This window comes from Apodemus sylvaticus, chromosome 18 (assembly GCF_947179515.1).
Source record: "Apodemus sylvaticus chromosome 18, mApoSyl1.1, whole genome shotgun sequence".
Lineage (NCBI taxonomy): Eukaryota > Metazoa > Chordata > Mammalia > Rodentia > Muridae > Apodemus > Apodemus sylvaticus.
The window spans coordinates 27,582,677-27,598,681 of record NC_067489.1 but is presented as its reverse complement, the minus strand read 5'-3'; positions in this window follow the sequence as shown (position 1 = coordinate 27,598,681).

Here is a 16,005-nt window from a genome sequence, read left to right as displayed (position 1 = left end):
AAATATAAAAGAATAAAGAAGAGTGAAAGGATTTTCTTTTTATTTACTTAGGTAATTCCCATAACTCCACATCTCTTCTTATTAATAAATACACATTTTCATTTCATGACTGGAGGAAGCAATTCATCCAATGTTTCTCATATAATAAGTGAAAAAGGCAGATTCTGAACATAGGCTAATGCTGGCAGTGTTTGAATTCTATAGACTAACATGCCATGTTATCCTCATCTTGACTTTCCCTGTTGATTTGGTGTTCCTAAGTGCAGACATCTTCACTATAACATCAATATCCCTTTTGGCTTTTTTCCCATGATAAAGTCAAGTCACAAATTAGGTGTAATTTCCTCTCATCCAGATGCATTACCTCTCCCTTCCTATGATTTCTTTTCTACTGATCCCTTAGCAGATGAAAGATCAGAAGAGAGTCACTACTTTGGAATATCTAATTTCCCAAAGAAAAAGAATCCCCATTTGCCAGCAGTAAAATACAACCTTTAATAACACCATCATGAATGATCGTGGTTCTACTGCTATTCTGGTTAACATCACTCTTGGAAATCACCACTGGACAAGCCCTTCTTCAGTCAGAATGTCGGGGGTTTTTGTGATGTAGATGAAAAAGGGTATTTTATCTTCTACTCATGAGCCTCTGTGGCTCCTTCTGCTTTCCCAGATTCATTATCCCTTGGGGAATAAGTGTGTATAATAAGTGCAATTTTTATTCCTACCACACCTCTCAGGGTACAGAGCCCTGAGGATATGCTATGTCTTTGCCTTGATTTATGGCAATTTTAATGCCTATGGTTAGCATTTATTGCACAGGTTTCAACTATAAAAACACAGATATTCCTGCTAAAGGGGTAGAATGAAATAGCAAGCTGTTCTTACAAGAGAGGTAACTCAACTTAGTTTCATCAAAAGTCCAAGGTTCCTAGTGTGGTATACTCATCAACTGGATCATGATGCATTGGGCTTCACATATAAGAGTCAAGTTCATAGATGTAGAATGTATAAGCCCTCATTTAATTTTATAAACTCTTGCCAAAATGTCTTTGTATCTATTTCATTTATTATTCTTCTGGCCTAAAATAGTGGGATTGATTTCTAATAATCTTTCATCCCCTAACAAATCAGAAATTTTTCATCATCACTCATTGTTTCCTGACATGCCTGGTGTGAGAAGGAAAGGAAGACTACTAAAGGGTCACCAGTACTTAAAGATATCACTGAAGATGGAAAGTCATGCCTGTGATATAACGACTAGCTGCTCTCAGGCTGAGCGTGATAATATTTCTAGGATAAATCTGAGCGTCTGGGCTTAGCCTTCAAAGGAAGTAGCATAATTAATGGCAAATCTGTAAGTCATTATCTACAGAAGCTTAATCTTTTAAAACACAAAGAATTAAATGAAAAAAAACTCTGTTCACTTTCTATTTTTAATATTGTATTTGTATGATGATGATTTTGTATCATTTGTATGATGGAGTTTAAGATCACATTGTTAAGCTTAAAATATTTTAGTTATCCTGGGTATAATAATGATTTTGAGTTCTCATAGGAAAATTTCTTCATTTTACACTCTTTCATGTTTGATTGCACAGGATCAGAATGGCCATTTTGATCTATATCACATAGATAATTATATTATCTATAATTTGCTGTAAGGTTCATCACTAGTAAAGTAGATGAGGTATGTCTAACAAGCTGCAGGTGACAAATGTGGATAATTAATATTTACAGATGAAACATTTGCAACTTCTTAATAGCAGGAAGCAAAATGATCATGGAATAAGGTCCAAATTGTTGAAAGCAAACTTCATAGGTAAAGAACAGTGGTAGCTACGATGAACCTTGAGTGGCGTAAGGAGCCCATCAGCTAGTTTTATTGCTTGTTCTTCCTTAAGGCAGCAATCATATAACTGTGTAAATAAATAATGAGCAAATATTTAAAAATATGTTTGAATAAATGTTAGATGATGTTCATGCCTAGAAGTTTGACGTTTAACAGTAACTTCTTACATATCTCTAGGTCAGAAATACAACTAGTGGAAGAAACTAAGACTGAAGAAATCAAGAAAAAGAGGCCATCAAGCAGGGGAAGACAGGATGATTTTACATGGGGTAAAGTTAAAGAAGGATTCTGTTCCTAGAAAGCTCACAGACAGGGGCTTTGGGAGGCAGTCCACAGAAACAATTGTACAATAGTCCCCAAGCTGTCGTTACTTCAGCGATGTTCACACTGACAATTCAAGAGTAACAATTTAAAAAACACAGCTTATTTATCGAATACTTTGTAGAGAAGATAAAAAACACAACGTAAAAGTTATCAGAAAATAAGGTTTATTATCAAATTTTATCAAAATACAAAGAAAGAGAACTAAAGAGATATGGGCAGAGAGGAATTTATGTGGTGAATCATTTAGGGAATGGTTTTGCCATATTGAACTCTTTCACCTCACTACCAACCAAGGTCGTATCCTATCAAGTCCAGGAAGCTTTCCTGAGCCTGGTGTAAAATAAAATGGTGGACTCCATTTTCTTAGCAGGGCTTCCTCTTCTGATATCTCCATTGCCTTTCTATACATATAAGGTTTCCTCAGACCCCTAAACCTCAGCTAATGAAACTCCAACGTATGAATAACCCCTTCTCATTTTCCAAGATTTATATAGCCCTTGATCCACCCTAAGTGTGGTGTAACAGGAAACCTAAAAGAGCTGTAACATTAAAAACAGAACCACACTAAATCTCGTCACTCTTTAAGCAATGTGGTATGCGCACTGGTTGTTTGAATCCCCATGCCTCTTAATGGCTACGTTACTTATGAATAGGTGATTTTATCAAACGTATTCTAAGAAGTTTAACCTTGAAATGTGTGGTGATTCATTGAAGATTAGTTTACACGTGGTAAGGAAAACATCACTGAAAAAATTTTTTTCTTCTTTTTTCTTCAGAGTAGTTTCCAAAACAGCAAGCAATCTTGGACAAAGATGATGTAGAAAATGGGTTAACTAAGTGTACAACAGAGAGGAGGGACCTTGGAGAGAAACTGAAAATCTCTGTCCAGATGGTTCCACTGACTTCATCACTGGTGACAAGCATGTGCTCTTCATTAAACACTGAAGGTAGGGTCGGGATGGGGAAGTTATATCTTCAAAATTTTAAGTTAAAACTTACATTTCCCATTTTTTAAAAAGTAAAACTATTGTGTACTTTTCAAGTAACTCCTAAGTCAATATTGATAAATCTCAATTGGATAAGCTATATAATGCAATGTATGTGTTATATGTACATGGTCGTGTGTATAGGTGTGTGGTGGCCATGAGTAGAGTTTTTCTTCTATTCCTTTCTCACCAGGTATTTTTAGATGGGTTTTTCATTGAGCCTGGAACTCATTGTTTAGGTTCCACTGACTGGGCAGGAGTCCCTGAAATCTTTCTGTCTCTGCAGCTAGAGTTACTGGTTCATACCACCATACTTTGTTTCTTATGTAGGACGGGGGAATCACACTCAGGACCTCATGCTTATTCATCAAAGGTTTTAGCCACTGTACTATACCCCAAGCTCTAGAGATATTCTTTACCATAATGTTAGCCTATGTTTCCTCGAGTAGCACCAACGCTGATGAAATTTGAAAAAAAATTGTGAAATTAGGCATATTCTTTTGTGTTATGTTTAAAATACAGTTTCAAACTTGAATCCTTATAACAAAGAAACAGTGTGTTTTTTCTCTTATAAATTATAATTTCTAGGCTTTCTTCTTTATGTTTGAAAATGCTGTTTGCTTGGAATATAATTAGTGAATATTGTAATTCTATGAAGGGAAGAATATAGTCAAAATGAGTGCATTCCTTTTTCCTAATAAAAATATTATTGCATTTGGGAAGGAGACTCACAAATCATCTTGTTTCTAATACTCTCTTTAGTCAGTAGAAATAATCATGAATTTGACAACCAACTGTTTTGAATTAATTTTGTAATAAGGTTGTAGAAAAATTTTTATACCAATATAGAGCTGAATCAACATTTGACATTGTTTGTACTGAAATATTACTAGAAAAAGACACAATTTGATCGTAACTAATAACAAAGATATCATTCAAATCATATGTTGAAAACAAAGACAGGAAAAGAATAGTATTGCTTACCTTTCAATCTACCCATCTGTCTTCATTTCTATATTTATCTTCAGATATACATAACACATGAACACTTTTTAAAAATGGTGATATGCAATTAGAAAGAAGGGGGACTGTAGGAAACAATGCACCATATGGCAGGGGCTCCAGAGGAGGCAGATTCTCACCTTCCACAGTGAGAGTATGTGTTTCAATAAAAGCTCAGCACACATGGTTTTAAAAGAAGTACAACACGTATATAGACTTCTGAAAACAAGAAATGTGGATTTAATTGAATTAATTTGAGAGATGGCCATCACCTATTTGGATTGATTCTTATCCTCACAAGGGTAAATTCCTTTACTACCATTTTCTTTTCCCATTATAGGTTCTGGCACCACAGCAAGATATCTGGATTTTAATATCCTAATGTATTCTATGAAATATACTAGTGGACTTTACTATTTTGACCTTTTGTCATATCATATTTTGCTTCAGATGGCCAATTCGCTTTTGGATTTCAAGCTCAGAGAGGCCATAAAAAATGAAAGGAACAGACTGTCTATAGCTCGTCACCATATCGAATACTGAAAAGGTCACTTTAGCTCATCATATGTATGGTTATTCATGGAATATACAGGATCTCAAATACCTGATATTACATTCTTCTGACATCTAAGACAAATGAAATAAAAAAAAATCACTTCTCACATGGCAAATAATCAACATTATTCAAGGAAGAAAAATATCAGAATAATAGCACAAGAAGAAAACAAAAAGCATTTCATTTGATTTTCTTTTTGTGTGTTTTAGCTTCTATTTTGCTAGAAAAGACTTTAATGATTATCCTTTCTTTTTCCATGCCTACAGAATCTTTGTTTCTATATTTCTATATTGACAATAATCTTTGTAAAACTCTCATATCTACATTCATATATTTGCCTCAATCATATGTTATACCCATTGGCTCTTTGCTCCCACCATTCCTCATTTTACAACTTAAATACTGGTATCTATATTATTCAGGGTTTATAAAGAAGCAGAATGTATTGAATATGTGTATATATATACGATGTATATGGCATATATTGTGTATATGTAGTATATGTACATGTATGTATACGTGTGTGTGTGTGTGTGTGTGTGTGTGTGTGTGTGTGTGTTATTAGAGTAGCTTAGAAGCCAACGATGGGTTCTCTAGATAGAAAGCCCAAATTTCCGAGTTGTTCAGACCATGAGACTATGAGTCTGGATTTCTCAGCAGTTCAATCAGGTGCTGAGGTCCTGTAAAAGTCCTGAGAGCTACTAATATTGAGTATACATTGGAATCCTGAAGAAGTAGGTTCAAATACCAGTAAAGGAATGCCTAAGGAACAGGAAATTAATTTGTCCATCTGAGTTCAAACAAGTACATAAAAAGTTAAAGCTTCCGTCTTCCATATGCTTTTATATGGGCCACCACCAGAAAGTGTTCCTAAGATGTAGGATGGTTCTTCTTACCTCAAATGATCCAATCAAGAAAATCCCTCAGGTGTGCCCAGATGCTTAGGTTTTAGTTAATTACATATATAGTTAGGGTGACAATGAAGATTAACTATCATAATATGCTTATGCATATTATGCAGTTCTAAAGCTGAAAGTCTAACTTTCCTAGAACTTTACTCTATGAACCTTACCAGGGATACAACTGAAATGCTCAAGTTTCTCTTACTGAAATTCAACGTTGTTGAATCTACTGTTAAGTCATTACACATCTGTTGAAGTCTTCCCCCCAACCCCCAAAACCTAGAAACATTGCAATCTATACTGAAGGCAATGTTCCAGGAGGACTGACAAAAAAAAAAAAAAAAAAAAAAAAAAACTGGGGAAAGAAAAAAAAATTTAAACCAAAAAGTCCATTCACGTGAATAGATCCACAAACACAACAACAAACATAAGAAAGAATATGAGCTCCAGACTCGCCATGATACATTCATAACCTCACAGCAATAATGGAAATCAAAGGCACTGAGATATCACCCAACTATGAGAGAGAATTCAAAGTCTTGACTTTACATAGATGAATGTACATATGTAGGATTAAAATAAACAAATGAAGGATGAAAGTTAGTCCACCATCTATACAAGGGATTTAACATAGCCCTATACAAGAGATTTAGTAAACTAAAGGCAACTGTGGGAAGTTTAAAAAATACATACAAAAATTCAGCAAGGAAATTGAGATATTAAAAAAGAACCAATCAAATCCTGGTAATGATAAGTTCAATAAATGAAATAAAAATTCACAGTAGATAGTACCAGGAATGAATAAGACTAAGTAAAAGAATGAATTTCAAAGATGGAGGGCAAAGTTGAGACAATAATAGCTTTAGAAAGACATAAAGAAAACAATTGATATGAACAAAACTTCCAAAAGGTCTCAAGATATACTTGAGACAAAACCAAAGAATGTATAGGGTGAAAAGGGAACTAAGTCAAAAGTTATAGATGATTTGTTCAGTGAAATTTGTATAGAAATTTGCCCAAACATAGAACAAGAAATAGACACACAAACACACAAATGGTCACAATTACTTGACCTGATTAATTTCCTGCAACATGTCATTGTCATGGTGTCAAAAATACAATGCAGAGAAACTTGTAAAACTTGAAGGGGAAAATAATCATTTCAGAGACAAAGCAGAGATATTAAGTCTTTTATTAGCAACTCTAAGAGCCAGGAAAGTATGTAAAGTTATATTACAAGTTATGAAAGTAAATAACTAAGCCAGAACAGCTATAGTGGGTAAAATGATCCCTTAAAGTTGATGCACAAATAAAAACATTTCAAGGCAAAAAGAAATTAATGCAATTCTTGACAATCATATATAGAGAAGAAGAGAGGAGAGGAGAGGAAAAGGAGAGGGGAGAAAGAGAGAGAGAGAGAGAGAGAGAGAGAGAGAGAGAGAGAGAGAGAGAGAGAGAGAGAGAGAGAGAGAGAACCAAATGAAGAGGTGAAAGGATCAAAGCATATAAAAGGAAGAAATAAACAAAGGAAGAAAACAAATAATACAACCAATCAGAACACTAACTAGATCATAAGGAATAGAAGTCTGTCACAATTACATTTTTAAGTGCAAATGGCACCAGCTCACTTAGAAAAGATCTAACTATGTCAAGTATCCAAGATGCATTTAGCTAACAATCATGTCCAAAAGAAGAGTTAAAGGGTAAAATATCAACCTTCCAAATCAACAGAAGCCACAAATAAGTTCTCATAAAGCTTGTTATACCTGAAAAGGAAGACTTCAATCTAAAACTAGTTGCAAGTCATAAGGATGGATACAACATATTAATGGCATCAGACAACCTTATACTTGGTTTCATGAATAAAGTCTGGAAGAATGTAGGAATGGATAAACAGTACTTCAACATAATAAAGGCTTTATTAAGAACCTATAGTCAACATTACACTAAGTGGATAAACTGAGATCATTGGTTTAAAGTCTAGTGATATGTGAATACTGACTTTCCTTTTTTTTTTAACTTTTCTTTCCTTTTTTATTAGATATTTTCTTTATTTGCATTTCAAATGTTATCCCCTTTCCTGATTTTGCCTCCAAAACACCCTATCCTATTCCCTCTTCCCCTGCTCACCAACCTGCCCACTCATACTTCAAGTTTGACACATACCAGCATGCCACACTGGATAGAGAAAAAGCACAAGGCTGCAACCTATTTTTATATGTATAAGAAACAAAATAAAGCTTTGAGCAGGAGAGGTTATCCTTCCAAGGGAACAGCCCACAAATTGGTTGTCAGGGCCAAATGGTTAGCCATTAAAACATAAATATAGTAACATTATATTGACTCAACTAGTTGTATTTAGGAAACATACATATATACACACACACACATATATATATACATATATATATACATATATATACATACATATATACACACACTCATATATATATATATATGTCTGTATGTGTACACACACACACACAAATATAAGCAAGGACAGTTTTAAAGTATCAAAATAAGGCATGCATCCCTAGTGTACTATTAGGTTCTACTGACACCAGGAACAAATCTTGATAGCTCCCCACTCCCTGTTGAGCTTCCATTTCTCATTCCTTAAAGGAGCTTTGGGTGTAGATTGATTCAACCTTGGCTCTTAAAGAGTGAAACATTTTTTATTTATTACAAAGCCATCAATGTACAGGTGAACTATTATACCTCTTTATAGGTCCCCTTTAATAAATTATGAAATTAGTCCATGGGGGAACCCTGCCCTATCCCAGCTTTCATTTTTTTAGACTGCTATCTGACACCAAATATGAAAGACAACACACACTACAGATTTTACTTTACAAAATAAAGCATTCCAGTTTGTATTTTTATCTCTGTATTTTATTACCCATCAGTTTAGAAGTGAAGCCTCACCCACCACTGCCCACAAATGACCTCTTAAACCTTTGTAAATTAGTATAGAAACATTATATTGAACATACCAGGCAGCAACAAGGAAAGGTTCTTTGGGTTTTTAGTGTTTACATATTTCTTAGTCAGAAAAAAAGTATGACACCTATTTTCCTAGTTGTTCTCTGATATTTTAGGTAGCCTTGTCTTGGCAAAGATATTTCCACTCCAAAGAATAAAGGATGGAAAAACACAGGCTAAAAGCTATATATCGTGTCTGGGTCTTTTTAGAAAACTAATTTTTGTCTGCTTATGCAAACCTTTACCCATCCCTGCTGAAAGGGATGGGACAGAATAAGGTTTCCAAATTCCTTCTCTGTCTAGCAGAATGGAAGTCTAGATGCAAATAAGATTTACTTCAAATGAAAATGAAGGTCATAATATTTTAATATACTAAAAGTATGGTTGCAAACATGTAGTGGCAACTGAAATCTGGGAAACATATATGCTCTCACTCAACAAAATTAATAAACAAAATAGCTGGCTTCCATAGTTATATTATTACTTTTAAATATTCAGATTCCAAGTACTTTGCTATACCATAATTCCTCTGTAGTTTCTGTATTCATCAGTGGTATTCAACTATGATGAACTTAGAGTGAAAAGCACATTGTTCACACATTTGTGTATATGTGTATGTGAGAGCAGAGGATAATCTTGAGTTATTTTCAGGACTCCAACCCTCCTTTAAGACTGTCTCTCTCGTTGGCCTTGAGGTCACCAGATAGGTTAGACTGCCCATGCATGAGTTGCAGGGATTCTCCTGTCTCTGACTTCCCAGGGCTCAGATTATGAATTTACTCCACCACAACCAACACTTTAGTTTAATGTTTTTCCTATGTTTATTCGTTGGTTTGTTTAGTGTGTGGTGGCATGTCTGTACCATGCTTTACATGTGGCAGTCAGCAGTTAACATACAAGAATGATTCTTTCTTTCCATCATGTTCATTCTAAGAACTCTGATCATCAGGCCTTTATTAGCTGAGCCTTCCCTTCCTATTAACCAACATATTCAGAATTTTATGAGTACATTATGGAGATTAAACTCAGGTGCTTTATAATGTGAAATATTCCTCTAGCCTGTCCCTCTTATTTTTTTGAAAACTGACATGTACATCAATACACGTACCTAGACAATACTACCAGAATAAGAAAAAAATTTTATATACTTTCAAATATTGCATACCAAATGGGGTTTAGAATAAGATATTTCAAGATACTAGTTCTTATTTTCTCCAGTTTGTAGATAAACTGGAGTTACAGAAAACCCTCACTGACTAAGGTGATACTCCTCTGCTTTTATAACTAAGCTGTATGTTGGATTACCTGTAATTATAGAGTTCGAGGATCTTCCCATTAGTTGTTGGTACTGAAAATTTACATTTGATGGTTTGAATTGGGACCTTGTGGTAGTCACATTTGATAATCTACTGTAGACCTCAGTTTTCTATGTGTAAGAACATTACTTTTAATAATTATTCATCATACCTTTTAGTTATTTATGAAAATAACATGAACATGAACATATGTTAAAAACAATGATATTTTTAGGATTGTAAAATAAATGTCACAATGAAAATGAGGGTAACGAGTGTTGTAACTTCTTTATTGTTTGAGTCAGAACAAGTCAAGCAGCTAGCCTGTCAGTGGGACCCATCAACCTTTCCTGCGCCTGTCTGGCCACATATTAATAATCATTCACTTTCTTTTCAGAGATTTGCAAAGCTTCTGGAAAGCTTCCAAGTTTCTGTCTTCCATCTCAGTCCTAGGCTGTGGCGAGGTTTATATCTCCTATCCTATCACATATGAGATTTAGAAGACAGTCTGTTTACCTCCATCCTCTGGGTTTCAGTGAAGGCTCAGCCATGATGAAATCATGTCCTAAAACACTCAAGATAAACCAATATGGGTTTCATATTTCTGTGTACATAAAGGCTGAATGCTAAGATATGATTATTCCCTGCCAGGCCACAGAGCCTAAGCTGGTGGTATTTGATGACTCCAGAAAGTCAAAAAGCAATAATGTTTTAATGCTTACATAATACTGCCTTTTGTTTTATAGGAATAAGTAATGTTCTCATCATAATAATGCCAAATCTGTGCACACAAATCTGTGGCTTCTACTGAGATGGGATTTCTAGATGTGAGGTAAGTACAGTGGACTGTACAATGCCTCAGTGCTAGTCTGATATTCTACTAAAGAAAATTGCAGAGGAGAACACCATGTGATTAAACTAATTTTCTCGTGATTCATAAAGTTATAGATTGGTGGTGCTTTAAATTAGGGACAGGGAACACAAATTTTCAATATATAATTACAGTAATCACCAGAACTCCTGAAAGATATATATATATAATCTACAAAAATATAAAATGGAAAAAAAATAATCCTTCCATGTCCTTGCGTCTATACTTACTCATAGAGTTGTGCTCCTCTGTGTCAGTCAGAACTCTCTTACTATCAGTCAATAAAGGAAATTACATTATTCTGAATCATTTTAAAGATTTCAATCCATAGGTAAGTAGACCCATGGTTTTTATGTTTGTGGTGAAGATATCAAATTGTAATCCATAGAGGCCCATTTCATGACAAGGAAGCATAAGATTAAAAAGGAGGTGATGTCTAAGAGCCTCATTGTGCCACTTAAAGACACAATTCCAGTGACCTATACCCGCCCCCTCCACTACACTCCATTTTCTAATGGTTGGATCAACTCACAATAGCACCTCCTGGGAAAGAACATCAATATGAGTACAGTAGTTCTTGATACCATATGCTGGCCCTTTAAATTTGCTTTTCTGTAAGATGGTGTTAGTTCAACATGTATTTGTAGAATTAATATGCTGAAGATGGGTTTTTCTCCTGAAATTATCTTCAAGAGCTATGTGACTGCCCTCCCCCTGTTACTGGATTTGTGATTCGCTTTCCAGGACTTCAGGTATTAAACCCTCTGTGTTGACCATAGGCTTCTCTCACCCTACATGATGTGTCCTGTCAGAATGGGGTTGTTCCTCCTCATCGATCACACTGCTCCATGTTCTACCTTGACTTACCCTGTGCCATTGTAAGTCTCTGTTGTGTATGTTCTCTTGAACTCTCTCTGACCTTTCTACAAAGGTAGTTTCTGAAAAACCCAAACTGAATTCAGAATCAAGAAATAACAATAGATTTAAAACACAATGTGTAACCAGCAGGGCAGAAGAGAAAGCCCTTACTGTAAGAATCAGCAGAAGCCTAAATCACTACCAATATTAGCCAACACCTGCTAAGTGGCTGACATGCAGACTCTTCCTTACCAGCAAATAAGGTGTCCTACAACTTATTCAGCAAGTTAAACTGTTTCCATCCTACTGCTTTTCTTTGTGCATACTTTTTTAATTAATCATGTTCTTCATTTACATTTCAAATGATATCCTACTTTCTGGTTACCCCTCCACAACCTCTCTATACTTTCTTCCCTCTCCCTCATCCTCTTTACCTCTATGAAGTGTTCTTCCACCCACTTACTCACTCCCACCTCACCCCCAGCATCCTCCTATGCTGGGTCATCAAGACTCTCTCCCCTCCCATTGATGTCCAACAAGGCCGTCCTCTACAACATTTGTGGCTGGAGCCAAGGATCTCTCCATGTGTACTCTTTGGTTGGTGGTTTAGTCCCTGGGAGATCTGGGTGGTCCAGTTAGTTGATATTGTTCTTCATATAGGGTTGCAATCCCCTTCATCTCCTTCACTCCTTCCCCTAGCTCTTCCATTGTGGTACCTGGGCTGAGTCTAATGGTTGGTTATGAGTATCTGCGTCTGTCTTGGTCAGGTGCTGGTAGAACCTCCCAGGGAAACAGCCATATCAGGCTTCTATCAGCAAGTCATCAGCAATAGTGTGGGGGTTTATGTCTGCAGATGGGATGGATCCCTAGGGTCTCTGGATGGCCTTTCCTTCAGTCTCTGTTCTGGTTTTTTTTTTTTTTTTTTTTTTTTTGGTCCCTGTCTTACTTTTAGACAGGAACATTTCTGAGTTAAAATTTTTGAGATGTGTGAGTGGCCCCATCCCTCACCTGGGGGCCTTGACTATCTACTGGAGGTGATCTTTACAGGTGTTGGAATGGACAGGAGAGAAGTACAGAGGGTCAGGAAATTTAATAGAAACCTGTAACAGTGGAAGATGGAGAACTGAGGATAGCCACTAGAAAATCTCAGACCCCAGGGAAGCGAGAGGGTCCAGGACCCAATGTCAATGACTTTAGCTGGAACACCCAACTGCTTCTTGTATATATGAATTCCCTTTTTTGTTGATAAGTCTTTGTAAAAATCTTAGTCCACACTTATTTTTAAATTTCTGCCTACATAAAACTTTTTGTATAAGACAAGGCTATGTCTATATTACCCAACATGTTCCCCAGCTCTGGGAGTGAGAATTTAACAAGCATCCAACCCTCGGGATAAGGTTTCTATGAAAAACTGTCAAATAAAGGGAGGGAGGCAAGCATACCAAGAGTAAAGTATTGAGATCCAGGGCATGTCAGGCCTGCCTGACTTATTATGTGAGTTCATCAAAGTAGCGGAAGCCAAAGGGCTGAGTGTGGTGCAGACTCATGCTATATTTTCTCAGAAATTTTGAGTGAGAAACACTGGGACAGTTGAACACTTAAAAGTTTTTGAAGTGCTACAATTGATGATGGGTTAAAGTAACACGATTTCCATTTTCCATATAAGAAGTGGAAGGGCTCAGAATTAGCTTTCTAAATCATTGATCAATCCTTTTTGTTCAAATCAGGGTTTCATCACAGCAAATTGGCCACAGTTCACTAATTACTTGATTTGTTTAGATTCACAAAATGTGTAGTAGTTTCTCAACTCTTCCCAAATTGCCACCTCGCCCAGCTGTATGTGCAGGAATACATTACGTGTCGTTGTGTGAAGACAAATGATGTTGATTATAAGGGATACTCTCTTCTGCATCGGTGATTGACCATCAGGATCTCTTAAAAGAGCTTCCACAAGGACAATCTAGATGCACATCCTGGGAGGATTTTTCTTTATCTTAGAGACCCAGTTTTGTAGAGTATCAAGCTACTGGAGCAAATGATGCAAACTAACACAGTCACACAAGATCTCCAGATCCGGGACCCATGTAAGTTCAGCCAATTGAGCAGAGACAAACTGCTCTTTCCTGAATCACATTCCTGCATGCCATTTTCCATCCACCTACCAGATCTGCTTGTACTAATTCTCATCTCAGATTTACAGTCTGTGATTGTCTCATTGTCTTAAACTGAAAATAAACACAGGCGCCAGCAAGGCTGTCTATACAATATGCTCTCCCACTGCAAGACTCCCACAGAGCAGATGAGTGTTTATGCATGTGAGAGTTCATTTTACACAGGGTGTTGTGAATATTTGCCAAGACTATCACTACTTTGGAATTTTTCTCATTTGATTATACATTTTTTAATTCCCTCATAGATATTTTTGTTTATTGAGATATAGTTCCTATACAATAAAATGAACAAATAAAAATATTTTTGGTAAAACGTAACTTTATATATATATAAATATATGTATATATTTATATATATATATATATATATATACATATATATATATATATATAGTGTGTATGTGTGTATGTGTGTGTGTGTGTATGTGTGTGTGTATCCATAAAGCATAAAACTATCAAATAATTGTATCAAATAAAACATAGACCATCTCCCAGGAAGGCTCTTTAGGTCCCTTTTAATGTGCTTAATATATTTTTCCCCAACTCACTTCCCAATTCAGGTATAGCCAGGCACACTCACTATAATTTCACCATAGCTGGTCTGCCTGTTGTTAGTTTTCATATAAATAGATCTGTGCAATATGCTGTTTTCTGTGTTAGGGTTTGTTCGCTAATCATAACATTTTGATTTGTCCATGTTGCGTGTATAAGAAGTTATGTTCCATTTTATTGCATGGTAGTGTTTCATTATATGATAATACCACAGTTTGCCAATTCAGCCTTTATTGGTGGGTATTCTAATTGTTCACAGTTAGGGGCCATTATGGCTAAAGTTGCTATAAACATTCACATACAAGATGTTCAAATGCAAATCCTGTTTTCATTTCTGTTGCATTTACAGAGCAGGTGAACATTGTGTCATTTGTTATGTTATAATATTTTGCTTATATGAAACAGCTGACTTTGCCTTACAGAAACTTTGTAATTTTATGAGGTCCCATTTGTCAATTCTTGATCTTAGAGCATATGCTATTGGTGTTCTGTTCAGAAACTTTCTCCCTATACCGATGTCCTCAAGGGTCTTCCCCAGTTTCTTTTCTATTAGCTTCAGAGTATCTGACTTTATGTGGAGGTCCTTGATCCATTTGGAGTTGAGCTTAGTACAAGGAGACAAGGATGGATCAATTTGCATTCTTCTGCATGCTGACCTCCAGTTGAACCAGCACCATTTGTTGAAAAGGCTATCTTTTTTCCATTGGATGTTTTCAGCCCCTTTGTCGAGGATCAAGTGGCCATAGGTGTGTGGGTTCATTTCTGGATCTTCAATCCTGTTCCATTGATCTGCCTGCCTGTCACTGTACCAATACCATGCAGTTTTTAACACTATTGCTCTGTAGTATTGCTTGAGGTCAGGGATATTGATTCCCCCAGAATTTCTTTTGTTGCTGAGAATAGTTTTAGCTATCCTGGGTTTTTTGTTATTCCAGATGAATTTGATAATTGCTCTTTCTAACTCTGTGAAGAATTGAGTTGGGATTTTGATGGGTATTGCATTGAACCTGTACATTGCTTTTGGCAAAATGACCATTTTAACTATATTGATCCTGCCGATCCATGAGCATGGGAGGTTTTCCTAATTTTTGAGGTCTTTTTCCATTTCCTTCTTCAGAGTCTTGAAGTTCTTGTCATACAGATCTTTCACATATTTGGTAAGAGTCACCCCAAGATACTTTATACTGTTTGTGGCTAAGCCTGGGGCAGACTCTTTAAAGATGTCCCAGTGTTCTGCTGACAGCAGCATGGCTATGGACCAGTGTAATAGATATTCAAACACTGGAAGAAAGTTTGTATGCCTCTACCAAGAGAAACGATCTTGGTTTGAGGAGATGAGCATGTTTACCCATATATTAATATAAACAACCCCATATATTGTGTTGAAAATCTACAGAATTAAAAGTAACTTGTATGTCAAAGGTAATTGTGGGATTTTACACTTCTAGCAAAAATGAGAGTTAATGAGATATATTTTTCCCATTTCTGTTATTTTTTTTAGATTCATCTCTGTCCTTATGGCCAGCTGAGTATATAGAATCATATTTTATTGTAGAACTGATTTTCATTTCCTGTATGACTAATGACACAAAGCACATGCCATCTTTTTCCTTTGTAATTATTGTACTACTTTTAGGAGATGCCTATTTAAGAC